This window comes from Bos javanicus, chromosome 16 (genome assembly GCF_032452875.1).
Source record: "Bos javanicus breed banteng chromosome 16, ARS-OSU_banteng_1.0, whole genome shotgun sequence".
Taxonomy (NCBI): domain Eukaryota; kingdom Metazoa; phylum Chordata; class Mammalia; order Artiodactyla; family Bovidae; genus Bos; species Bos javanicus.
In genome coordinates this window covers 7,806,522-7,833,197 of record NC_083883.1, presented here as the reverse complement: position 1 = coordinate 7,833,197, position 26,676 = coordinate 7,806,522, and the positions used below count along the sequence as shown (strand labels likewise).

Below are 26,676 nucleotides of genomic sequence, written 5' to 3'. Positions count from 1 at the left end.
TCTTCAAAAGTATTACATACTTTTACTTAGGATTAAATTAGCCTTAAATTGTACAATAAGGTCTTTATCAATAATTTATGATACTTTTTGAATTTTAGATAACATAAAACCAGTTCTTAAAATTACACTAAAGTAAATTTTAAAAAGACAGTGTTGTATGAGTTTAATATGGTAGAATATTCATAGGAAGGGCTTCCCAGGTGGTGCTAGTGGTAAAGAATCCGCTTGCCAATCCAGGAGACTCCAGTTTCTATCCTTGGGTCAGGAAAATCCCCTGGAGTAGGAAATGGCAACCCGTTTCAGCATTCTTGCCTGGAAAATTCCATGGACAGAGGAGCCTGGAGGGCTACAATCCATGGGGCCTCAGCGAGTTGGACCCAAATGAGTGACTAAGCCCATGTGTGCGTGCATACACATACACACATGTTCATAGGACGTTGTATTGGAAATAAACCCAGCTTTACTTAGTTTGCAATGGAAAATTATTTTAAATTTGTCCACAAGATGGTGCTATCACAAAACAAGTTCAAAGAAAGAAAATTGTATTCCAAAGTGCTTGTGTTTCTTTCCAACTTAAGTCTTTAAATGTAAATATTCTTGTCAATCAGTGACTTCTCTTAAATTATGTTGTATTTCTTGATCTGTTCCATGTCTGTATTTTTTTTGCCCCTCATATCTACTACCTCAGAGAATATTAATTAAGTCTATTGTATTGAAACCCATATGCAATAATAGCAAAATAAGATTTCAAAAACAGGAAACAATATACTGCCATTTATATTCATTATTGTTGTTGACTTGTTTCTTGTTATTTAATAGTGAAGAGATTTCCTGCTCCTGGATCAGTGTCAAACAATGACAAACAGAGCAAGCACTTGGGAAAATAATAAACTCATTAAGAAGCTGAAAGGATATTTTTGTTCACTGGGTCAGGTCCCTCTCTTTCCTCACCATCTGGATCTCCATGTGTTGAAAGGTTTGCTTAACCAGCTAAGGCAACAAACAATTAAGGAACTTCTCCAAAATACACAGAAATTGAGAGAAATTCATAACAAAGTATCAATCCCAGATGATTTGATATTCTTCACACTGCTTTTGATGGTCCTGTGTCCAAAACGGTGTGGTTACTGGTTAGTACTCTTTCATGAGCCTCAAACAACTCAAGACCCTCATGCTTCAGCTTGTCTAGAAGCTGAGTGTAACGTCTGAAGATTCTCAAGACTCTCAGTGTGTCATACAGACAGAGTGATTTGAGGATTTAGAAGCCGAGAATAAATTGTACTAGAAATTGCAGACACTAATCCTTATGGCAGAAAGTGAAGAGGAACTACAAAGCCTCTTGATGAAAGTGAAAGTGGAGAGTGAAAAAGTTGGCTTAAAGCTCAACATTCAGAAAACAAATGAAGATCATGACATCTGGTCCCATCATTTCATGGGAAATAGATGGGGAAACAGTGGAAACAGTGTCAGACTTTATTTTGGGGGGCTCTAAAATCACCGCAGATGGTGACTGCAGCCATGAAATTAAAAGATGCTTACTCCTTGGAAGGAAAGTTATGACCAACCTAGATAGCATATTGAAAAGCAGGGACAGTACTTTTCCAACAAAGGTCTGTCTAGTCAAGGCTATGGTTTTTCTAGTGGTCATGTATGGATGTGAGAGTTGGACTGTGAAGAAAGCTGAGCTCTGAAGAATTGATGCTTTTGAACTGTGGTGTTGCAGAAGACTCTTGAGAGTCCCTCGGACTACAAGTAGATCCAACCAGTCCATTCTGAAGGAGATCAGCCCTGGGATTTCTTTGGAAGGAATGATGCTAAAGCTGAAACTCCAGTACTTTGGCCACCTCATGGGAAGAGTTGACTCACTGGAAAAGACTGATTCTGGGAGGGATTGGGGGCAGGAGGAGGAGGGGACGACAGAGGATGAGATGTCTGGATGGCATCACTGACTCGATGGACGTGAGTTTGAGTGAACTCCAGGAGTTGGTGATGGACAGGGAGGCCTGGCCGTGCTGCGATTCCTGGGGTCGCAAAGAGTTGGACACGACTGAGTGACTGAACTGAACTGAATGGTCCAAAGGTATAAAAACAAACAAAAAAAAAAAGACTCTGTGCACTGTGGGTACACGTTTTAGGAACTGTCTTGCACCACCTCAGAGTTAGCACCCATGGGCACTCCGTGAATGTACATGTCGGGAAAATCCCCTGGAGAAAGGGCATGGCCACCCACTCCAGTATTCTTACCTGGAGAATCCCATGGACAGAGGAGCCTGGCGGGCTACAGATCATGGGGTCGAACAGAGACAGACAGGATTGAGCAACTAACTTCTACTTTCAAATCATTTGTTATATGGATTTTCTAGGTGCAAGGCATTTTACTGCTATCTGGAGAAAATTGCTCTCAGAAATCTAAAAATTTTCAATGTGAAATTAGGATGGGTAACCCCTTTATATGTATAACCATACATGTTAGTCCCATCTTGGTTTATTTATTCATCATAAGATTGATTTTCTTGGTCCCATTTAACCAGAACACCTCTTTCATGGAGGACCCTATCCCCTTCCTTCTATACAGCAAATAGGTTTTTCTCTAACCCTGCATCTCATTCTTCATTGTTCTCTGCTTTTGCTTTTGTATATTGACAAAAAACCTCATAAAGAAAAAAAGAAAGATGAATGGAAGATAGATTATCTGAGTCCTTCCGAATCTCAAAAATGACCTTCTCTACCCTCAGAAGATGCTGATAGTTTTATTTGGTATAAAATCAAAGTGGAAAATGATTTCCTTTAAACTTTAAAAGCATAGCTCCATTCTAGACAAAGCGTGTCAGAGAGCAAACTGTTGCTGATCTGAACTTCATTTATTTCTAGATGACCTGTTTTAGTTATGTGTCTGTTCATTTGTCTTTGTTTCTCTGGGAGATTTAGGTTGTTGTTTTTCTTTGGCATTTATTCTTCGGTGTCCATAAGACTGTTCTATAGGTTGTTGTTTTTATGACTCAAGGCCTAAATCCCAGGGCATGTCTAGGTGTATGTGGCAGCAGCCATTGGTTACGCTCATTAAGTATCTCCAGCTCTCTCTTCTGAGCCCTTGAGGCAGGTTATACCACATGACCAGCTATGCACAGTGAGGGTGGGTGAAGGCGTTCTTAGTTTTTGTTCATCTCCACAGACACGGAGACAATCTAAAGAGAGAAGCCTGGCATGCTGCAATCCATGTGGTCGCAAAGAGTCAGACACAACTGAGCAACTGAACTGAACTGATAATAGGGAGAAAATTTGTTTTTAATTTTCAGAACATTTTGCTGAAAGAAGAAACCTCATCCCTTAAGGAAATCGAAGGAACAAACACCCCCACAATGAATGCGTCTACCACAAGTCTGTTTCCTATGAAAAACAAGTTTAATGGCAATAGATGAACAGTCAAAACCAATGGGGAAAACATGTATTCATAACCATATGCATTTTTTAATCAATGAAATACACAAATGTAAAGACTAAACATTTTTGGTATTTTCTTCCTCTGTTCCCAACCATATAAAAAGTCAGATGGAAACAGTATCAGAAAAATCCAGGGAAATGAAACTGTGGTACAGGGCTATACATTGTTTCACATATTTATTCCAAGTATTCAGAGAAACTGTTTCACTGAAGATGTAATGAAAGAAAGAAAGTAGAAAAGGTCATGATATTTTTCAACAGGACTTTGGGGATACACAAAAATCTTGATCCATGAAGTTTTAATGGGTATAAAATGGGTTACTATTTATGACTTTTATACAAAAACTGTTAGCAACAATTTCACCTTCAGAACTTTAGTTCAGTGGCTTTCTGTGAGGCTTTTGTCTAAATGAAATTCTGTTCAAAGATGGTACAAGCCAATGGATATTTATCTGGAAGTACAACACCCAGATTTTTTTTTCCTGGAACTGGATATGTACTTTCAGGATCTTTGACCTGAAACATCTACACTCCATCTTTCAGCATACAAACATTTAGAAGGTCTGCATGTAGGGCTAGGTCTTCAGAGTTTATGATTCTCAATAAAATTACCACCCAGAATATCATTCCTAAATTTACATAAACTGAAGTTTTCTTTCTGTCTTTTTTAATAAGCTTGTTACCCCCGTTATTTGTTTTTTTCTACTGAGATGATTATATTCTGGAAACTTTGTTCAAGCTGGTAAGGACTCTTGTTCTGAATACAGAAGAATTGAGTCTATCACAAAATTTCTGGGCTCTCATGATTATCTGTGTTCCCTCTATGAAATTCAAACTATACCATAATTATGAGATTCAAATTTGACTCCATCCTAATTTTAATATCAAAAGAAAACATATAAATAAAGATTTAAAGGTGATTTGAATATCTGAAGTTATTGATTCCCTACTGATATTTTTTAAGTGGGTATATAGTTTTGAGAATTGCTTGCATGGACTTAATGAAAGTAAGTTCATATCAAGAAGTATTAAATGATTACAGAAAGCATAAGAGTTACTCTGTGGGAATGCAATAGTGAAAAATAAATGATTTGTTATGGGTTTGCATATGAACAGTTTTCTCCCAATTTCATCATGCAGGTACCAAGGCCAGTAGTTTCCAGCCCTCAAAGCCTTGGACAAAGCATATCAGTTGGTAAGAAATGGGAACAGAAACAATTGCCATGTTACAAGATTGAGGAGCTGGTGCTGGATGACAAATCACCTTTGCACCCAGCCAAAATTTCCCACCACTTAGCTTCATCTGCATGCCCAGCACAAAGTAGCTGCCTCTGTAAGTGGGTGCAGTCATCCATACCAGAACACAAGATGTGGCAATTACAACACAGGCAAATCTACAGAAGTGATCAATATTGTGCACACAAAGCAAATTACTTACTTAGCCTTGATCATCATCTGTATCCCATAGTTTATTCTGCAATGACATTGGGAGAGTATCATCAAAGAAACAATTGATTTTGGACTCAGATGAATATTGAATTTTACCCATGACACAAAAAGACATTAAATTACTTCACTAAGTTCCTTCAAGCTTACATGAATTTAGTAATTGTTTTGGTAGCTATATTATATCAAAAGATAAGCAAAAGGTGGGTGTTGAGAAATATTGAAACATGTCAGGGAACTTTGATTCTTTTAACATGCAAAAATGTCTCTGTTAAGTCCAAATAATTATGAAGCAACAGATCCTGTCATATTGGATAGTTTCTATTTAAGAAAAAGTTTACAAATATTACAGGGACAATTCTGAAATGCTAAGCTTTTGTTCTTGCAGATTCTTAATAATATGCATTTAATAGCGTATTTACAAGACATGGCTTTGTTGACCAAAATGAAAAGGGAAAAGGAAGCAACTCAAAATTGCCAAATGATAACTTTATGACAACGACAACCTAGAGGGGTGAGATGGGGTGGGAGGGAGGACCAAGAGGGATGGAACATATGTATGTGCTGTGCTCTGCTGTGTCACTCAGTCCTGTCTGACTCTTTGTGACCCCATGGACTGTAGTCCGCCAGCCTCCTCTGTCCATGGGGATTCTCCAGGCAAGAATACTGGAGTGGATAACCAATCCCTTCTCCAGGGGATCTTCCTGACCCAGGAATCAAACCTGGGTCTCCTGCATTGCAGGGGGATTCCTTACCTGCTGAGCTACAAGGGAAATGCAGAATATAGGTATAACTATAGCTGATTCATGCTGATGCATGGCAGAAACCAACACAATATTATAAAGCAATCATCCTTCCATTAAAAATAAATAATCTTTTTAAAAGGATGAGTTTATTCAGGAATAGCAGAGGAATTGCAACTTGGGACATGAAATCAATAGCAAATAACAAGCAAGCCTGTTTAGGGCTTGAGGTTAACTTCATTTATGGGCAGAAACATAAAGAAGGGAGAGTTCAGTTAGAATTTTTTAAAATGAAAAACCAGTGGAGACCAGCCTTGCTATTTCCCTACTCAGACAAAACCAGCCTCGCCAGACAAACAAACTCAGTTCAGCTTATTTGTTGAGGCTAACCTTACCTGGAGCATTTTTTGTTTCCATGAAGGAAATTTCCTGAGGTTAGTACAAGGCAACACCTGAACCACTCTCCCTCATTTAAGAAATGCCAGTATTACTGCTGCTGCTGCTAAGTCGCTTCAGATGTGTCCGACCCTGTGCGACACCATAGACGGTAGCCCACCAGGCTCCCCCGTCCCTGGGATTCTCCAAGAGAGAACATTGGAGTGGGTTGCCATTTCCTTCTCCAATGCATGAAAAGTGAAAAGTGAAAGTGAAGTCGCTCAGTCGTGTCGGACTCTTAGCGACCCCATGGACTGCCGCCTACCACGCTCTTCCATCCATGGGGTTTTCCGGGCAAGAGTCCTGGAATGAGGTGCCAAGTAGCACTAGTGGTAAAGAAAACCCCTGCCAATGTAGGAGACTTAAGAGACACAGGTTTGATCCCTGGATCAGAAATATCCGCTGGAGGAGGGCATGGCCACCCACTCCAGTATCCTTGCCTGGAGAAGCCCATGGACAGAGGAGCCTGGTGGGCTACAGTCCATGTGGTCACAAAGAATCAGACATGTCTGAGACTCTGAGCACAAGTGAAAAACGAGGATTTCTCACAATAACTTGGAAGAGGCTGAGTACTTCAAAATAAAAGATTTTTCTCCTTTAGTTAGAGATAGTAAATCAAACACAGCTACTTAATTACTTTTAGCAACACGTTTTTCAGTGAAAACTTTAGTCATTTTATAGTCATGTCATAGTGTGCTTTTTCCCCAAAACATTAAGTCAATTAATTTCATTAAAAAGTGATCATAAGATAGTCTCTTTTCAAAATCAAATCACTTGTGTCTTAGTTGGCCCCCAAACCTCTAAAATTGAAGCACTTTTCAAGTAGTGTTTCTCTCAATATTTTTTGTCTACATTTGAATTCTTAGCTAAAATAATAAATATTTCCATTATATTTATACACTTGAAATAATATAAATCAATAATCGTATTTACAAATCTCAACTTGAGTGCTTACCTTAGGCTTAGTAATAAGAGCATCTCATAGGCCTAATCATTTGTTAAGTTGAGAATATTCCAAGACATACTCAAGTTTTCTTATTCTATATAAGTATTAATAACATACAAATCAGGGAATGGCAGTCTGTAAATTCAGGAACTTTTCCTTTTGGAATTGTATTTAATTTTAAAGTGCAAAACTATCTAGTCTGTTAGCACATGAAATTAAACATATTTGTATAGAGAGAAAAAGGAAAGATATGTCTCTGAGTACAACTCTGAATTTCTTTGAAATGTGACTAAATTACAGTGCAATTTCTTAGATTTCTGCTATTACTTAGGAGGACAGACATTTTAACTCTATTGCAACATTTTTATTAATAGATACAAACAGTAGAATGAAATTTTATTGACTCTTGAGAGTCCCTTGGACTGCAAGGAGATTCAACCAGTCCATTCTAAAGGAGATCAGCCCTGGGTGTTCTTTGGAAGGAATGATGCTAAAGCTGAAACTCCAGTACTTTGGCCACCTCATGAGAAGAGTTGACTCATTGGAAAAGACTCTGATGCTGGGAGGGATTGGGGGCAGGAGGAAAAGGGGACGACAGAAGATGAGATGGCAGGATGGCATCACCAACTCAATAGACGTGAGTTTGAGTGAACTCTGGGAGATGGTGATGGACAGGGAGGCCTGGCTGCTGCGATTCATGGGGTCGCAAAGAGTCGGACATGACTGAGCAACTGAACTGAACTGAAGATAGTACATAATCTTTAATTATAAGCCAAATAACATTTTTTTCAGAACCACTTGGTATAATCTCATATTGATCCGCCGCAGTTAAATCTGACCTGTTCCTTCAAATACTATAGATTGGAGAACAACCCTATAAAATGATCAGAGATCAAAATGAAATAATAGTTGTCTAATGCTCCACAGAGTAAGTTTTGTCTGTCTTAAAAATTTCCCAGCAGGTACTATCTAATTTGCTAAATTTTCCTAAAATTTGTCCTTCAAATTCCACGCCTTGGAATTTGATATCACCATTATCTCATGTTTATTCAGATGGAGAACTACTGGCTTATGTATTATTGTCAGCCAGGATCTAATCTGAAGAATTTTGACAAAGAAAGTTACAGATAATCATTAACTGTATCAGAACCTTGGAGTAATGACAGATTGGTTAGTGCTAAGTAAAAAGGATTTGAAAATAACACAGCAATAACAGATATAAGGAGCATGTATTATCTTAAGAGCTGAGACTGAGCATACAGGAAGAGACCCCAGGACTGAAACCAGGCTGTTGGTATCGCTACAGTTCACAGAATTGCAGATACTTCTGTGGTACTCCTCTGCTGAACATCTCAGGACAGTCTTCACGGAGGAGTGTACCACTGGAGGCACTTGATTACACAATCATCCTGGGGGTGCTGAAGGAAGCTCCTGGCCACTGGATGTTTTGACCGCCATATATTTTAGGCGATGTTCTGTAAACAAGCCACTCACACTGCAGTGTCATCAGGAGTCTGGTGCTGTGACAGTTGCATATGCTGCAAAGTTGGTCCCGTAGAAAGAGCAGGCTTTTCTTGGTTTTGCTGTTCTCACGAACATTTCCCAGCTTCCCAGATGGAACAATGATAAAGAATCCACCTGCCAATGCAGGAGATTCAGGAGATGCAGATTCAGTCTCTGGATTGGAAAGATCCCCTGGAGGAGGAAATGGAAACCCACTCTAATAGACTTGCCTTGGAAATCCCATGGGTATAGAAGCCTGACGGGCTCTAGTCTGTGGGGTCACAAAGAGTTACACACGACTGAGCATGCATGCATATTGGTATTTCCAAATAACCAAAGCAATTGTAGGAGGCAAAAAGAAAACCCGGAGAACTCATCACCATGCTGCTCCTCAAGCCCTATTTCCCTAGTCCATCTTCCTTCTTCTCTTCAGCCTTCTTATGCTGGATTGATCATTTCTTTCAAGTTACCAATTGATAATAGACTGATTACTTCTTTCCTTAAGTATTTAACAACTGTTTATTTATCACTAACTTTCCCAGTGATATAACCTTCATGTTTTTATTGGTTTTGAAATATTAATGTGACAGATAAAAATACAACTGTGGCAAATCAAAATATAATTTGCCTACGCAACTCAAGTTTTGCTAAAATAAATGTTTTCCTCATCAGAAATAATTTTGTCATTCAACCCAACTTAGGTCTGCTTGCTTGAGGTGGTGAAGAAAGTACAGTGTTTATTGCCAGACACCAAGTAAGGAGAACAGTCAGCTAGTGTTCAAAAAACTCAAACTTGTCAGTGGCTTTCAAGGAAGGGTTTTTAAAGGCAAGGAGAAGGAGAGGGTCGTATGCAACTGGCTCATGTACATCCTTCTGGTTGGTTGGGGCTGAGGTAACAGAATGGTTTTCCAGGAATCTCAAGTATCAGTTTTCTGGTTCCCACTAGTCTGGGATCTATGTTCTGGTGGTCAGCATGTAGTCAACTTCTTCCCTTGTGGGGGTTTCAGTGTCTGCAAAACAACTCCAAGGTATGGCTTAGAATATGACTAAGAGCTCTTGAGGGATGAAGTGTCCTTGACTCTGTTTTTTTGGCTAAGTTAATACTATTTTGTCTTGCTTGACTGTTTTCCTAGGACATGCAGGATGGTGTGTCTGTCCCTGGGAAGGCCCAGAGGGTGCTGCTCAGTTTCATAGCTGGGGTTTTCAGCTTCACTTAGAAGTAATGGGGAGAAAAGTTTCTACTCCATTTCCCTGACCAAAAGTCTAGCTTTGCATTTAAAAGTGCTTTTCTCTAAGCACTGTTTTTCTGGCTTTTAAATTACTCTTTTGAATCATTATGTTCTAGGTTTTAAAAGCAAGAAACAAACAAACAAAATGTTCTTTTCTCTTCTGGCACCTACATTGGTGTTTCTTTTTTATTTTTTTCCTTTCCTTTTTTTTTTTTTTTTTTGCCTTCTTTTTTTCCTCTCTTCATCTTTTTCCCTTTCTAGTTTATTCATCACTAACTTTCCCAGTGATATAACCTTCATGTTTATATTGGTTTTGAAATATTAAAGTGATAGATAAAAATACAATTGTGGCAAATCAAAATATAATTTGCCTACACAACTCGTTTTGCCAAAATAAATGTTTTCATCATCAGAAATAATTTTATTATTTATTTTAAAACAATGTAACTGGTAGCAAAATGGCACATAGACAATAGACAGACCCAAATCCCATAGGGTTACAAGAACTAATATTGACTTCATATTTTACTTGCATGTGCAAGTGTAAGGAATTTAAAAAGGCAACCGCTTGTTAAAAGGCTTTTATAAGTGTGTTTTTATTTTTTAAATAACAGAAAGACTAATAAACTATCATCATTATAGCAAGCTGATCTGAATTCTGTTAAATTTTAAATTTGGACTAATGTTCATAGTCAAAAATAATTATTTTAAAATTTATGAAACAAATTTTTTATTTTCATAGAAAATATAGTCAGGTCCTACCTAGCATAAAATCCTAGTCTTGGCAACTGTCATAATGCAAAAATACTCAATTTGAGATATTGGAGGAAATAGAAGATTTCATAAAACCTTACATTTATACCTAAACACAACTGTAACAGGTAAAGACATGGCAACTCAAAGAAAGATCATATTTAAATTTCAATGTGCAAATATGAAACAAGTTCATTAAATTTATTATTGTTCTCCATTACATATATGAATTCAATTCTGCCTTCAGTTTGAATAATTTATATGTGAATATGTTTATCAAATGTATTTCACCTGTGTTCGTAACATATACACATGTATAAGCATACCATCTTTGTTTTAAGCTATGTTTCTATTTCCTTGTTTGGTTAAAGAGAATTAAATATAGGGTCTCCCTATTTTAGGGGAAATTCTTGATGTTCATGTTATTCTAAAATGAAAGTAATATAAAACACTAAACAAAAACAACAACAAGAAGGCATTTCATATACTCAAAGCCAAATTATACAATAGCTATAATCTAAACTTTCACATTTTATACTTTAAATTTTATATTCACAGAATTATGGGGAATATTAGATTTTATTTATTTATTACCTTTAATCTTATTTTCTTTTCAATTTATCTGCTTCTTTGTGTAAAGAAATGATACCACGTCTCTTTCTAGTTTTAAATGTTCTACTTTCTGTTGAAATAAAATTCAAAGTAAAATTCAGAAAAAAAAATTTGGAACAAAAATATCTTTTAAAATTCTTCAGTATCTATTTCATGGGAATAACAACACATTCCAACTACCTTGCAAACTAAGCTCTGTGTTTTTCAACCCGTTTCTGAAGGGGACTAATGCATACAGGTAAGAGCACTGGAGTCACAAAGGGTCAACTTTTCTTGTATAACTGTCAAATTCTTTATGGTCTGCATTAAATTTAAATGGCAGAAACTACCTTTTCTTTATGGCCACACCACACAGCTTGCAGGATCTTAGTTCTCTGACCAGAAATAGAACTCAGGCCCTTGGCAGTGAAAGCACAGAGGCTTAACCACTACACCACCAGGGAATTCCCCCAAGCTACCTATTTTTATTGTGTATGTTTTCCACACAGTGTTAAAGTACAGTTAAATTAGATAAAACTTTTGATATAGCATTTTCTGGAATATGATTATTTTAATGCTAAAGGCATAAATGAGGACTTCTAATGTTTTGAAATTCTTTTTACTCTATAAAAAGCATAATTATACCTCTATTAAAGTATCTTTCTAATGAAATATACTATATAGATATATAAAAAATGTTAAAGCTCAAAATTTTAATGAAAATCATTACTTAACACTTCAGTTTCAATTCTTGGATTAAATTTAAGTAGACAAATGTGTTTCAAGTATTTTCCCTATGTTAGGTATACTCTTAGGAGAACAATATGTTAGGAGAACAATAAATATTTGCTTTTATACTTTTCTTTGCATATAATGTGTGTCAAACATAAGGACAGGGAAAATTTCATGTAGTTAATATTTATTTTAGTTGGTTTTGATTTCTTCAGAGTAATAAAACATGCTATCAACATGGCAGATTCTAAAATGGATATCATATCATATGAAAAGGCAACAAAAAGGTTAAAATGACTGAAGAATTCATATTCTAAAGAAAACTATGATCCTTACACAGAAGTCAGCCACATAAAATTGTTTATCTGAGTAAAGAAGACTAGACATAGTATGATGAGCTGTTTTTATAGAACAGCAATGTAATAGGACACATTTAATTTTAAGAGGAGCAACCATCTTTTATGTCCATTGGGATGCACCAAACATAGATTTCTACTTTACTTTCATAAAGCCTTAATACTTTTTAAAAAATTGGTTTCTACAACTTGCATCATTATCAAACAAGGAAACATCAGGTTTAAATTTTTGTGTTCTGATTTAGGTTTTCAAAACCATTCCATTGATGTCTTTCAAATATTAATAGGAAGAGTACCAACAAGCAGTACTTCACATTTCAAAATACGCTATACTTCCAGGAGAATAGATTTTTTTAAATATGAGAGAACTGGATATATTCCAATATAGTTTATTTCATGCCAGCAATGCTTTTTCTTTCCTAAGATCTAAAGTTGTTTCAAGCAACATCCTTGGAGGGGAAAAAACAAGAACAACCACAACAAAAAAAACCCAGCTTATTATTATTATTTTTTTAATCAAAGCTGAGTTTCCTCTCAAGAGTCCTGAACCATGGTGTTGCAGATGTTGTTTTTTTGACTGGGTTCACTGTTGGGTAGTTAAGCCAGTGGATCTGGTTGGATTAAGTATCTAATAAAAGAAAGCAAATGACTGCAGTAGCAACTAAAGGCAAAGCTCATCCACCCTGACACTTTAGACTGTTACTTAAAGTTTATTTGTTTAGTGTTTATGGTTATCAAAACTTGTCTCTATATAATGTTGGTGGAAGGACTTCCTGATTATTTGGTCTGTAAAGTTTTGCAGGGCTTGTATTATTTCTATACCTATAAATGTTGTGAAGATGAATATGGATGAATGATGAATCATTATCATTCAATTACAATCCATCACCACATTCACCTTATCAAGCATTTATGTTTTATTCTGTATTTTGTTGATCTATTATTCTTTTTTTTTTCTTTTGAACTTTTTATTTGGTATTGTGGTATAGTCAATTAACAACATTGTGATAGTTTCAAGTGACCAACAAAAGGATTCAGTCATATATATACTATTCTCTCCGAAACCCAGCTGCCACCCAGGCTGCCACATAACAATGAGCAGAGTTCCATGTGCTATACACTAGGTCCTTGTTAGTTATCCATTTTAAATATATTGATTTATTATTCTTTATTTTGGCTATTTTTCTATCAAGGAGACCTAAATTCTAGCCATGAATATATCACTTGATTGTTCTTAGTTTTAACATTCATAACTATTAACAATTTGACCAAATTATTTCTATAGTCTTTTAAATATTCTATGATTCTAAAAAAATTAATTTCAGAAATGCTATGAAGAACATTGTGCATAGATAACAGTTTAAATTAATTAACCTAAAATTCAGGTTGTGCTATATTAAGCAATTAGACAAAAATATTATCTTTAATTCACTCTATCAATAAATAGGTAAATGTTCATCTACCAAGCTCACACATTTCAATGTTAGAATTTGTTTCAAGAAGGATGATTTACTTCAGACTGCCTAATGATATGAGTGTCTGTTTCTTGAGATTCTCTAGACTACAAGCTGGATCTGGGAATATGAAAAGCCACACTCTATGACCCCTGCAGAGGGTTTAATTTATGAAGCAGATAAAAGCATGAAAAAGAAATTCCAAACACCACAGAAAGATGAAAAGGAAGGCAGACAATGAGGGAATGTTTTATTGAGGGGGTTAGGTTGATGTCTCTCCAGGTAGAAGTGGAGTGGAAATGGGACTGAAAAAAAAAAAAAAAATCCATCCCAGGGATGGCCTTGGCATGTTTAGAAAATGAGTTTGACTTCAGAGGACTGGTTAGACCAAGAAACAACAGGAGATAAATTCATAAAAGAACCTAGAAAGATGCTAATGGAGGACTTTCAGCTTCAGGATAAGTTTCCATTCCTGTTCTAGAGGCAGTGGGAAGCCATGAGCACTTGGAAGTGAGGTGGAAACTGAATACATGTAACACAGCTCCTAAAATGTCTTGTTCAGATGCAAATGCAATGAGTATTTCATCACTTTGTAATAATGTTAGGAGTCACACAAATAAATGGAGAAACTGGGAACTATAATGAAGATTTTTTCTTCTCTTAATGACCAAAAGGAAGATATTCATAACTATGTTTGAATTAAAGGACATATTTATGAATATTGGATCATAGATGTTCTCTGCTTTATTGACAAAGGCCAAAGCCTTTGACTGAGTGGATCACAACAAACTGTGAAAATTCTTAAAGAGATGGAAATACCAGACCACCTGACCTGTATCCTGAGAAATCTGCATGCAGATCAAGAAGCAACAGTTAGAACTGGGCGTGGAACAATGCACTGGTTCCAAATAGGAAAAGGAGTACGTCAAGGCTGCATACTGTCACTCTGCTTACTTAACTTACATGCAGAGAGCATCATGTGAAATGCCAGACTGGATGAAGCACAAGCTCGAATCAAGATTGCCGGGAGAAATGTGAACAACCTCAGATATGCAGATGACACCACCCTCATGGCAGAAAGCAAAGATGAATTTAAAAATCTCTTGATGAAGGTGAAAGAGGAGAGTGAAAAAGCTGGCTTAAAATTCAACATTCAAAAAACTAAGATCATGGCGTCCAGGCCCATCATTTCATGGCAAATAGATGGGGAAACAATTGAAACAGTAAATAACTTTATTTTCTTGGGCTCCAAAATCACTAAAGATGGTGACTGCAGCCATGAAATTACAAGACCTTTCTTCCTTGGAAGAAAAGCTATGACCAACTTAGACAGCATATTAAAAAGTAAAGACATTACTTTGCCACCAAAGGTCTGTATAGTCAAAGCTGTGGTTTTTCCAGTAGTCATGTATGAATGTGAAAGTTGGACCATAAAGAAGGCTGAGCATTGAAGAATTGATGTTTTTGAACTGTGGTGTTGGAGAAGACTCCTGAAAGTCTCTTGGACTGGAAGGCGATCAAACCAGTCAATCCTAGAGGAGATCAATAATGAATATTCACTAGAAGGACTGATGCTGAAGCTGAAGCTCTAATATTTTAGAGCCACCTGTTATGAAGAACTGACTCATTGGAAAAGACCCTGAAACTGAGAAAGAAAAGATTGAAGGCAGGAGGAGAAGGGTCTTACAGAGGATGAGATGGTTGGATGGCATCACCAACTTGATGGACATGAGCTTGAGCAAGCTCCAGGAGTTGGTGATGGACAGAAAAGCCTGGCATGTTGCAGTCCATGGGGTCACAAAGAGTTGGGCAGGACTAAGCAACTGAACTGAACTGATGTGCTTTCATGAAAATGAGAAGAGCCATTTAAAGCACTGTAGTCTATGTTCTTCCATCAAATGAAAGGTGAAATTGGTGTCCTTGGATCTATCGACTGGATTTTGTTATCCATGCACCTGCTTTATAATTACTGTGAATATTGATAGCATGGTAGATCAATGAAGAAAACTAATAGTGCCCATTAAACTTTTTATCACCATATCATCTAGTGATTTATTGTTCTTTGAATCAAATTAATATTGTGCCTTCAATTAAAATGAACTTTTGCATGCGATTCTTTAGAAAACCGTTTGGGTTTTCTATTTAGAAACCATTTAGAAAGAGTTTGGGTATAATCCATTATCCCCTAAATTCATTGATTTAGCTACAAAAGTCCCCTTCCATATTATAATCACTGCTAAACTTATGAGTCTAATAAAAAAAATAATTCTTGAATGTCTTTTTGTACATCTTGTCATGGTAGCTTTTTTTTTTTTTTTTTTGCTCCAGTTATACTAAAATTTAATTATCTCAATGCCCAAAATACAGAGCATATCAAAGGAGTCTTTTTTTTTTTTTCAAAATAGTAGTCAATTTGATGTTTTAGCTCAAAACCAATACACATAATAGTATCTAAAAGTCATAAAATCCCATGCCTATTTTTCCTGTATATATTGTAACATCCATATTTTATTTTTATGTTTGAGTTTTAAAAAGTTTCAGGAATTATTTTGAGTTACAAAATCTATTTGATGGAAGGCTAGGTACATATACTCAAGAGGTTAACATGATCTTACCATTTCAGGAAAAAGAATCATGGAAAAGAATCATATTAGCCTCAACAAAAACATGATTTTTTATGAAATAAGGTACAGTCAATTTAAAACTATATATAATTGAAACTTTGAAAAAGAGGCATACAGAAGTTGGGACTACAAGGGCAGACTGGATACCTAATAGAAATGGCCTGATTTTATGGGTCAAAGGAGGAAAGATATGTGTAAATATAGACACAAGAAAAACAGACCAGTTTTATCATATTTTAATTATATACGAAGTGCAGTCTCCAGAATGGGCAGTTGAAAGCCAGGTGTATCACAAATAAGATATTTTAATCTAACTTAAAGTGTTCCATTTCATCATCACTACTGGATATAAATTTTGACAGCTGCCTTAAGAACATTAGCAGCTGGAATTATCATCATCTGATTCCTCAAAGTTCTAATATTTTAACTATCTGCTACTGCTGCTGCTAAGTCGCTTCAGTCGTGTCCGGCTCTGTGCGACCCCATAGACGGCAGCCCACCAGGCTCTCCCGTCCCTGGGATTCTCCAGGCAAGAACACTGGAGTGGGTTCCCATTTCCTTCTCCAATGCATGAAAGAGAAAAGTGAAAATGAAGTCACTTAGTCGTGTTCGACTCTTAGCGACCCCATGGATTGCAGCCTACCAGGTTCCTCCATTCACAGGATTTTCCTGACAAGAGTACTGGAGTTGGGTGCCATTGCCATCTCTAATTTTAACTATCAGATGGCACAAAAGAAAAAAAAAAGAAAAGCATTATTATACTTGCTAGTTGTATCTTTGATGCCTTATATAAAATCTTTTCACACTGATTTTGGGTCAGAGTTACTCCTGCTCATGTTATTTTTCTAAGGAGTTTTTGATGAACATTCATCTTTTGGCCCTAAAACTGAGTACTACTACTCAATAGGCCAACATTCATTCTTCTACTTTTTCTTCTTTAAGTATCTTTTCTTTTAAAAAATAATTCTTTTAAGTTTCATTCATTTAGAAGATGAAAAAATAACTAATTTCTACGTAGAACTAGCTTCTTTCCAAAGCTCAGCACTATATCCCCATAAGCTTTCTAGACATTTCCATTAGCGCATTGAACAATGTACTGAAACCCCAGCTCCTCACCTCTCTTTCCTCCCCACCCAAAGACTGCTCTTTGCTTGGAAAAGTGCCCCACCTTCATGACTTTTTTCAATTAAAGAGGTTTTTTCTTTTTTTTTTCCTTTTGCAACCACATAGATTTTAACTCTTAAAGCCATGTAAGAGCCATTATTTTCCAATTCCCAGAACAAAGAACAAGTCTTACACTTTGCCTCCATAAATTTATTCCATAGGCTTTTGTCTTTACAACCCTCATCTGGATATTATGACAGAATCTTATTTCCAACCTGCCAATCAATTCAATTCCTTAATAGACAGCTCTTTCAAAAAACTGAACCCTTTCAATCCCAGCTGAAATCTCCCAGAAAACTGGCAATGTCTACAAGTAGGCTTCTAATTGCTGGCGTATTACTAATACCAACTTTAGTTCTAAACAACTTGCATAGATCCACTGTATGCTCTGCATCATAGAATGTCCTCACACTTCCGAGTCACTGGCCTTATTGCTTATTTTTCTGGTTATAGACACACACACATCCTGTGGACCTAACACCCACCAATTCTTGTTAATCTTTGGCATTAGTTTTATGTCACTAATACAATCTGGAGTTAACTACCTTGTGTAATCAGGCCTTCGTCTAGAAAAACCTTAGAACCATGGATCTCGGTGGAAGCTTCTTATCAGGGTCCTGCCCCGATTGGATCCAGGGATTCCCTCAGGATGACGGTGTCGGCGATTAGAATAGTGATAGCTAAGTATTAATTAGAGATATAAAGAGTGGTTAAATAGGGATGGCTGAGTGAGAAAATTCAGTGGAGAAAAGAGGCTGAATAACTTGGTTTATGTGGAAAACAAATAAAACTCCAAGACAAGGAGTTTGTGTCACCTACGTAGGCCGCAGGCATCCTCCCATTCTCCCGAAGGAGAGGAGACATTAAGGCCTCCCCAGTCAGATCTTAGAAGTCCCGTCAAAATTAGTAGGCTTAACGAGCCTCCATGCTCCAGATGGGAATTCAGCCAGAAGGTGAGAGAAAGAACGACATGGGGAGACCAAGTTTCGGTGAGCAAGGCCCCTAGCTTTATTTTCAACAGGGGCTTTTATACCCTAAGTTGCACATAGAGGATAATAGGGGGTGTGAAATCATGCAAAGTCTTTGATCCTTATCAAAACCAGGGTTTCTTTTCTGTAAACTTATGGTATACAAATGGTTTAGGTGACTTACATCATCTTTTGGCCAGAAGGCCTGTTAACATTTTATGATTCTGACCAAGGTTTGTCAACCATAAGACTTATTTTCTCTAAGAGTAATACTTTTAAAGTTTGGCACTATCCTCCAAAGGTGTTAGATAAAGTTGCATTCCTATAGGACAAAGGTGCAATGGGTTTACAACAAAGGAAAGCATTTATTACCTTAAGGGTCTAAAGTTGTTAACACCAAGGCCACTACTTATTTTTTATACATACCAACTATATTAATTCACTTCCAAGGGTACAATACAGGGGATGTGGAAACATGGCAGCAAGCATTGGCTCAACAATGAAATCTTCTACTAGTTCTATTCTGACAATTTCTAACTCTCCGAGAGGCTCTATACTATTTGAATGTCTTAAGCTTCCCGTGCCTCTCGCTGTTGGGAGACTGTAAACAATCGTAGCTGTAGGAGTCCCGGTAAACCTGTCAGGCAAGTCAGAGAGCCATCTGAGGGGTTTGTAAACTAAAACACTCTTGTCATGCCCAGGAACTTTAATAACTGGAGCTGTAAGTTAACTCTTTTTCAGAGGGAGAGATGGTGGTGGGGTACGGCCCCCTGTAAAGTCAGAGGTGTAGGTGAGAGCACAAAGCAGTAAAGTAGGCAGACTCCGGTTTTGGGGTAGATGCTCAGGCAGGCCCAGAGGGGCACCCCTCGAGTTCTGGCTCGCCTTGCCCACCAGAACTCTCCCACATAACCTTGTTATGGGTGGGGACTCCCGTGCTGGCTCCCGGCAGCTTCTCATAAGGAATTTCTCTCCTAGACTTACATCAACAGCTGTCAAAACGACTTTTCTAAATTTTTGCTACATTCTTGCTCATATATCCAAGTGCTCTTATTACCTAGAAGATTGAGCATAAATTCTTTATATTCTAATCTAAGATCCTTCCAAAGTCAGGTTTAATATGTTTCCAACACTGCAAAGAACTAACTCATTTGAAAAGACCCTGATGCTGGGAAAGGTAGAAGGCAGGAGTAGAAGGGGATGACAGAGGATGAGATGGTTGAATGGCATCACCGACTCAATAGACATGAGTTTGAGTTGGCTCTAGGAGTTGGTGATGGACAGGGAAGCCTGGCGTGCTGCAGTCCATGGGGTCGCAAAGAGTTGGACACAACTGAGCAACTGAACTGAACTGAATATCGTGTTTAACTAGTTATTTGCAATGCAAATGCTAACAATACAAAGCTTTTACTCTGGTCACACTAGGCTCTGTAGTATTGCCAGCTGGCACACATTATGCGATGCCTAGGTACTGCATTTTCTCAAGCCATCTCCATGTTCTGGAAAGATCTCTCCTCTCCTCCTGCACAAATCCTATCTACCCTAAGAGTCTAGTTCAAGTCCTCCATCTTTATAATCAGAGTAACTCACAATGATGCCTTCTTTCCTGAGTTTAGAAAAACACTATCTCATTTAATCCATGCTTAACTCACGTGACAGTTATGCTATGTAGACCACACTTTTAAAGCAGCACTTCAACACTTTTATGAACATGAATAATACCAAATTACTACCATAGACCCTTTCCTAATAAAGATTTTGACCCATTTACCTTGGCTTTGAAAAGTCTAAGGGATTTAGAATTAGCTAGTGTGGGATATTTTAGGTTTTCCTTTGAACTTCTTTCTTCTTTTTATTCCACAGATTTTCTATCATTTGTCCAAATGTATATTTGCTCAATATACTGAAAACAAAATTCAAGTTGTCTTCTATACCTCTACCATCCTATGATGCTTTTGTATAGTATGACACACAGCAATACACAATGCAGTACACAAAATGCATTTGTTTATTGAACACCAAAATTAGACTTCAATTTTATAAGTGTTTATATCACAAAAACAATATGGGGCTTTATGGGGAAATAAAAATATAAAAATAAATACATGTGTGGTTTTCTGAAAATACAGGCCTTATGTGAGCTACATCACCTTACACCACATCATTCAGCTCCAGTGTGGTGTCTGGAGATGGGTTTATCACCATGTAGGACAGGGTATTTTGATGATCATTCATTTCATCTAGAAGATAAATAAATGCCAAGTTAGTTATACCACTTACAGAAAATTATGGGAATTATTGCAGAGCATCTTACCTTCAAATCACATAGCTGTCAATAAAAACTTGCTATAGTTTTGCCCACAGTATGACTGTTGATATAACTTTAACTATTTTTAAATTACTGCTATTGGAAATATCTGACAAGTAGTCATTTTTTGTTCCAATAGATGTTAAAAAATAAAGTATCTAATTCTGTTCAAAACAACCACAGTTATAAGCTACCTTGTAAGCTATTATGCTAACACTTTTTGTAAGTCTAAAAAAGTATTTCTATTACAGAAATGGCTGGACAGGATGTTTACTTGATTTGCTATGCTTTAATAATGGCTTCAGCAATACGTGAACTGTGAACTTCCAGATGTTTAAGTTGGTTTTAGAAAAGGCAGAGGAACCAGAGATCAAATTGCCAACATCTGCTGGATCATGGAAAAAGCAAGAGAGTTCCAGAAAAACATCTATTTCTGCTTTCTTGACTATGACAAAGCCTTTGACTGTGTGGATCACAATAAACTGAAAAATTCTGAAAAAGATGGGTATACCAGACCACCTGACCTGCCTCTTGAGAAAGCTATATGCAGGTCAGGAAGCAACAGTTAGAACTGGACATGGAACAACAGACTGGTTCCAAATAGGAAAAGGAGTACGTCAAGGCTGTATATTGTCACTCTGCTTATTTAACTTCTATGCAGAGTACATCATGAGAAACGCTGGGCTGGAAGAAGCACAAGCTGGAATCAAGATTGCCGGGAGAAATATCAGTAACCTCAGATATGCAGATGACACCACTCTTATGGCAAAAAGTGAAGAGGAACTAAAAAGCCTCTTAATGAAAGTGAAAGAGGAGAGTAAAAAAGTTGGCTTAAAGCTCAACATTCAGAAAACTAAGATCATGGCGTGCATCACATCACTTCATGGAGAATAGATGGGGAAACAGTGGAAACAGTGTCAGACTTTATTATTATTAACTTTACAATATTGTATTGATTTTGCCATACATCAACATGCATATATTTTTGGGCTCCAAAATCACTGCAGATGGTGATTGCAGCCATGAAATTAAAAGATGCTTACTCCTTGGAAAGAAAGTTTTGACCAACCTAGACAGCATATTCAAAAGCAGAGACATTACTTTGCCAACAAAGTTTTGTCTAGTCAAGGCTATGGTTTTTCCAGTAGTCATGTATGAATGTGAGACTTGGACTGTGAAAAAAACTGAGCACTGAAGAATTGATGCTTTTGAACTGTGGTGTTGGAGATGACTCTTGAGAGTCCCTTGGACTGCAAGGAGGTCCAACCAGTCCATCCTAAATACCAGTCTTGGGTGTTCATTGGAAGGACTGATGCTAAAGCTGAAACTCCAAAACTTTGGCCACCTCATGCAAAGAACTGACTCACTGGAAAAGACCCTGATGCTGGGAGAGATTGGAGGCAAGAGAAGAAGGGGACGACAGAAGATGAGATGGCTCGATGGCATCACTGACTCGATGGACATGCATTTGGGTAAACTCCGGGAGTTGGTGATGGACAGGGAGGCCTGGCGTGCTGCGTTTCATGGGGTCACAAAGAGTCGGACACAACTGAGTGACTGAACTGAACTGAATAATTATAAGAAATTGTGGTTATAGATGGCCATCCCAGACAGAGACATTCATATGGAAATACTGTGAAAAAAATCATCTAATGGCATTGTGTTTTAAAAAACACAACAGATATGCATCTAAATAGCATGAAAACCCTAAGTACATTTGACTTCCTTACATAATACATCTGATATAAAACATGGTAGTATTCTGGAAGAATGCAGAGTCCTGTGGATCAGATCTACCTGTAAGTTTCAAGGGAAGTGTGCCACTGAATCATTTGTTTTTTTTATCAAAAACATACATATTCTAAAAATAAACAGCTGTGCCCTTTAAGTTTTGTCAATTCACTCTGAAGACATCACCAGACTTCAAGTTTGGAGAGTTGACTTGGCATTGGAAAGGAAAAGAAAACAGCTTTAGAATTGAGTTTTTTAGTTTCTAAGGCTATGAGAAGGTGTAAATACAGAGGCTTGCGGACACACAGTCAATAAATATTAATCCTCCCAATGGTAAAGTTTTTAAGTTGGAAGGGCACTGTTTCAAAACCTGCTCTGGAGCCATAGTCCTCTCTAGCTACTTCAGTTAAGATTAACTTGACTCCTAAAAGTGGTACTAAATTTTCCAGTTTGACCCAAAAATCTAAAACTATGTTTCATACCAATAGAGATACATCAACATGAAAATAACTTAATAAAATTAAATATAATTTTAGGCCAATACAGATGATTCTAGTAATTTTCTACACTGGAAAATATATATTATTTTTGTAAAATAGTATCAACCACAATGTGCTTCTAACTAGAAACCTGTCACTGGACTGTGAAAGATAGTACTTTCAGTTATGGTCTTTCAAGTTGATATGCAGATGTGACATTTTTAAGTCTATAAATAAAAATCCTTATCTTACAAAGCAATTTAACTGCAGTATAATTGAAGCTTCCAGTAAGTTTGCCAGTAAAATTATTATAAGATTATCAAATTAATATTCAAATAAAGGCATATACTCAGTTGCATAACCCCAGGGCAGACACAAGGAATTGTATCCTGCCATGGGGATAAGGTTGCCAGGCAAAATAGAGAATGCCCTGTGAAATCTGAAATTCAGACTAAAAATGAACAAGTTTAAGCATATTTATATACCATATATTGAATGTAACATGCTTGTACTAAAAATCATTGGTTTTTTATCTGAAATTCAAATTTAACTAGGCATCCTATAATTCTTTTTGCTAAATCTGCCAATTGTACTAGGGGTGTGTAATTATGACTAATTCAGAAAATTGGAGCTTGGAATTCCAATGAGTGTATAAAAAGCTTACACCAAATAAGGTGCGATTTCACCTCAAGGCATATTGTACTGGCAGGAGATTACCAGAATCCTTTTTTTATACCGAAAGCAATTTTGACGTATGTAGAAGGAAATGGCAACCCACTCCAGTATTCTTGCATGGAGAATCCTAGGGACAGAGGAGCCTGGTGGGCTGCCGTCTATGGGGTCACACAGAGTCGGACATGACTGAAGTGACTTAGCAGCAGCAGCATTCTTCTTGAAAAATTTCTCCTTTGTATGAATTTCTACATAGGCTAAACAAAATCACAGCAGTTGATACTGCATCCTGGAGACTGAAGCATGACGCCCTGAAACATAACAGGTCATTAGAAAATCTCCACCTCATTTGGCTCTCAACTACCATCTAGTTGATAACATGAAAAAGTAAAATAAATACATTTCTGTACAAATTCCAAAAGGTTTTGGAAAGACCTTATTTATGTATTTTCATTTTAATAGTTGAATTTACTACTTTAAGAGCTTCCCAGGTGGTTTAGCGGTAAGGAATCTGTCTGTCCACGCAGGAGATAGTCGGGAAACCCTGTAGAGGAGGGAATGGCAACCCACTCCAGTAGTCTTGTTTGGGAAATCCCATGGACAGAGGAGCCTGGCGGACTACAGTCCAGTCCATGGGGTCACAAAGAGTCAGACATGACTTAGCAACTGAGAACGCATACTACTTTAAGCTTAATGGTATTTCACCTGAAGTAATATCTGAGATTGAAGAAAAATGTATTGAAAATATTATCTGATTTAAAAATAAGTACTGTTTTCAATTTTGCTGCCATCTTTTAGTACCCCCAAATGACTTACAGGAGGCATTTTTATCATTAGTTGATAATCATAATTTATGACATGATTTTTGTTATTTTGTTGTCCAGTTTGGTCATTTAATAATGTTAACTAGGCATGATTGTGCTTCCCTGGTGGCTCAGATGGTAAAGAATCTGCCTGCAGTGTGGGAAACTTGGGTTCAGTCCCTGGGTTGGGAAGATCCCCTGGAGAAGGGAATGGCTACCCACTCCAGAATTCTTGCCTGGAGAATTCCATGGACAGAGGAGGTTGGCAGGCATCAGTCCGTGAGGTCGCAAAGAGACACGACTGAGTGACTTTCACTTTCAGGTATGATTAGTCACAAATAATCCTAAATCTGGAGACAACAATGAACAGGACAGGCCAAGTCTACAGATTCACCTATAACAAGTTAGCTGTAAACTTTCTATATGATTTTAGCATATTATTTATCTTAGGATATTCATTAATTTTCTGTTGAAATTCACTAGTTCCAAATGCACATGCAATGAGTTTTGACACCACATAGCATAGTGCAACTATGGGAAAGGATACTGCTGAAGACAGATGAAGGAAAGTAAGAATCCTTTTTATCTGGTAGTGTCTCAGTAAAGGGGTAGAGAAGAAGTGAACTGAGAGTAAACATGAAGTGATGATGCAAAGACATGGAATGTAATTAGTAGATAAAAGAAAACACAGGAGACAAACTTAGGAGTAAAGAGTGTGTGTGCGCACATATGTGGACTTGTGTTTGTTTTAGGATTAAGGGAAGAGGCCTGATTTCCTTAGAAGAGGAACTAAGAAAATAGAAAGGGAGAAATATGACATATTAGGAGAGGGGATTTAGATAATAGAATTTGGATTTGAAAGAACTAGGAAGAAGGACTAAAAGTAGAAGGAAATAATCCTTTCTTTTCATCTGAAACAAACAAGTTACTTATAAAATTAATTCAGAAGAAGAAATATCTAAATATAGTTAGGCAAATACTGACAAAGAAGAGTGAAATGTCCCTAGCCTTATCAGATTTAAAATATAGTATAAAGACTGCAATTAAAACAGTGGGTGATTTTTGTCAGAACAGGCAGACTATTGTAATACAAGAGAAAGTCTAGAAATAGACACAATAACATGTATGAATTTAAAATCTGCTAAAAGCAGGATCTAAAAATCGGGATGGAACGGGGTGTGCGTTTTAGTAAATGGTATCACATAACTAAGGGCTTCCCTGGTGGCTCAAATGGTAAAGAATTCGCCAGCAATTTGGGAGACCTGGGTTCAATCCCTGAGTCAGGAAGATTCCCTGGAGGAGGGCATGGCAACCCACTCCAGTATTCTTGCCTGGAGAATCCCCATGGACAGAGGAGCCTGGTGTGCTACAGCCCATGAGGTCGCAAAGAGTCAGACACAACTGAGCTACTAAGCACAGCACAGCACATTATATAACTCAATGTAGAAAATTATCTTCAGTTCAGTTCAGTCGCTCAGTCGTGTCCAACTCTTTGCGACCCCATGAATCGCAGCACGCCAGGCCTCCCTGTCCATCACCAACACCCAGAGTTCACTCAGACTCACGTCCATCGAGTCGGCGATGCCATCCAGCCTTCTCATCCACTGTCGTCCCCTTCTCCTCCTGCCCCCAATGCCCCCCAGCATCAGAGTCTTTTCCAATGAGTCAACTCTTCGCATGAAAATTATCTTAGAAAATACAAAAATGTGTTCCCTTGCCTACCAAATATACTAGGATAATTTCCAAATAAATCATATATTTGAATGCAAAAGGTGAAACAAAATAAGTAATGAAAAATGTGGAAGAATTCCCCTCTAAATTGGAAGAAAGATAGTGTCTCTATTACTCAAAAATAGATCAATAATAATGGAAACAATTTAAAATTTAGATTAAAATATAAAATAACAGAAGTATAGGAAAAAACTAGGCTGAGAAAGAAATATCTGCAATTAATAGCTATAGTTCTAATTTACCCAATGTGTGTGTGTGTGTGTGTGAGTGCTCAGTTGCTCAATTGTGTCCTACACTTCACGAGGCCATGGATGGTGGCCCACCAGGTTACTCTGTCCATGGAATTTCTCAGGCAAGAAACTGGAGTGGGTTGCTATCTCCTATTTCAGGGGATCTCCCTGATCCAGCGATGGAACCTGCATCTCTTGTGTCTCCTGCATTGGCAGGTTGATTCTTTAACCACTGGGCCACCTGGAAAGCCCCCTCTAAATTATTAAAAACAAAAATTAATCTATAAAATTGGCTAGGAGTGAAAACAATTCACTGAAAATGACCCTTAATCACATGAAA

The 26,676-nt window shown here is 37.2% G+C and overlaps 1 protein-coding gene and 1 long non-coding RNA gene across 8 annotated transcripts in view; one reads left to right on the top strand and one right to left on the bottom strand.

Moving 5' to 3' along the window:
• The window catches only part of LOC133227550 (fibrous sheath CABYR-binding protein-like), a 513,720-nt gene that overhangs the window by 432,343 nt on the left and 54,701 nt on the right, over window positions 1-26,676 (top strand). The window lies entirely within an intron of this gene.
• Window positions 20,373-24,901, bottom strand: LOC133227549 (uncharacterized). Its single transcript, XR_009729861.1, has 2 exons — window positions 23,587-24,901; window positions 20,373-20,622 (listed from the first exon to the last, which is right to left on the bottom strand). It is a non-coding gene; the product is annotated as an uncharacterized LOC133227549 (long non-coding RNA).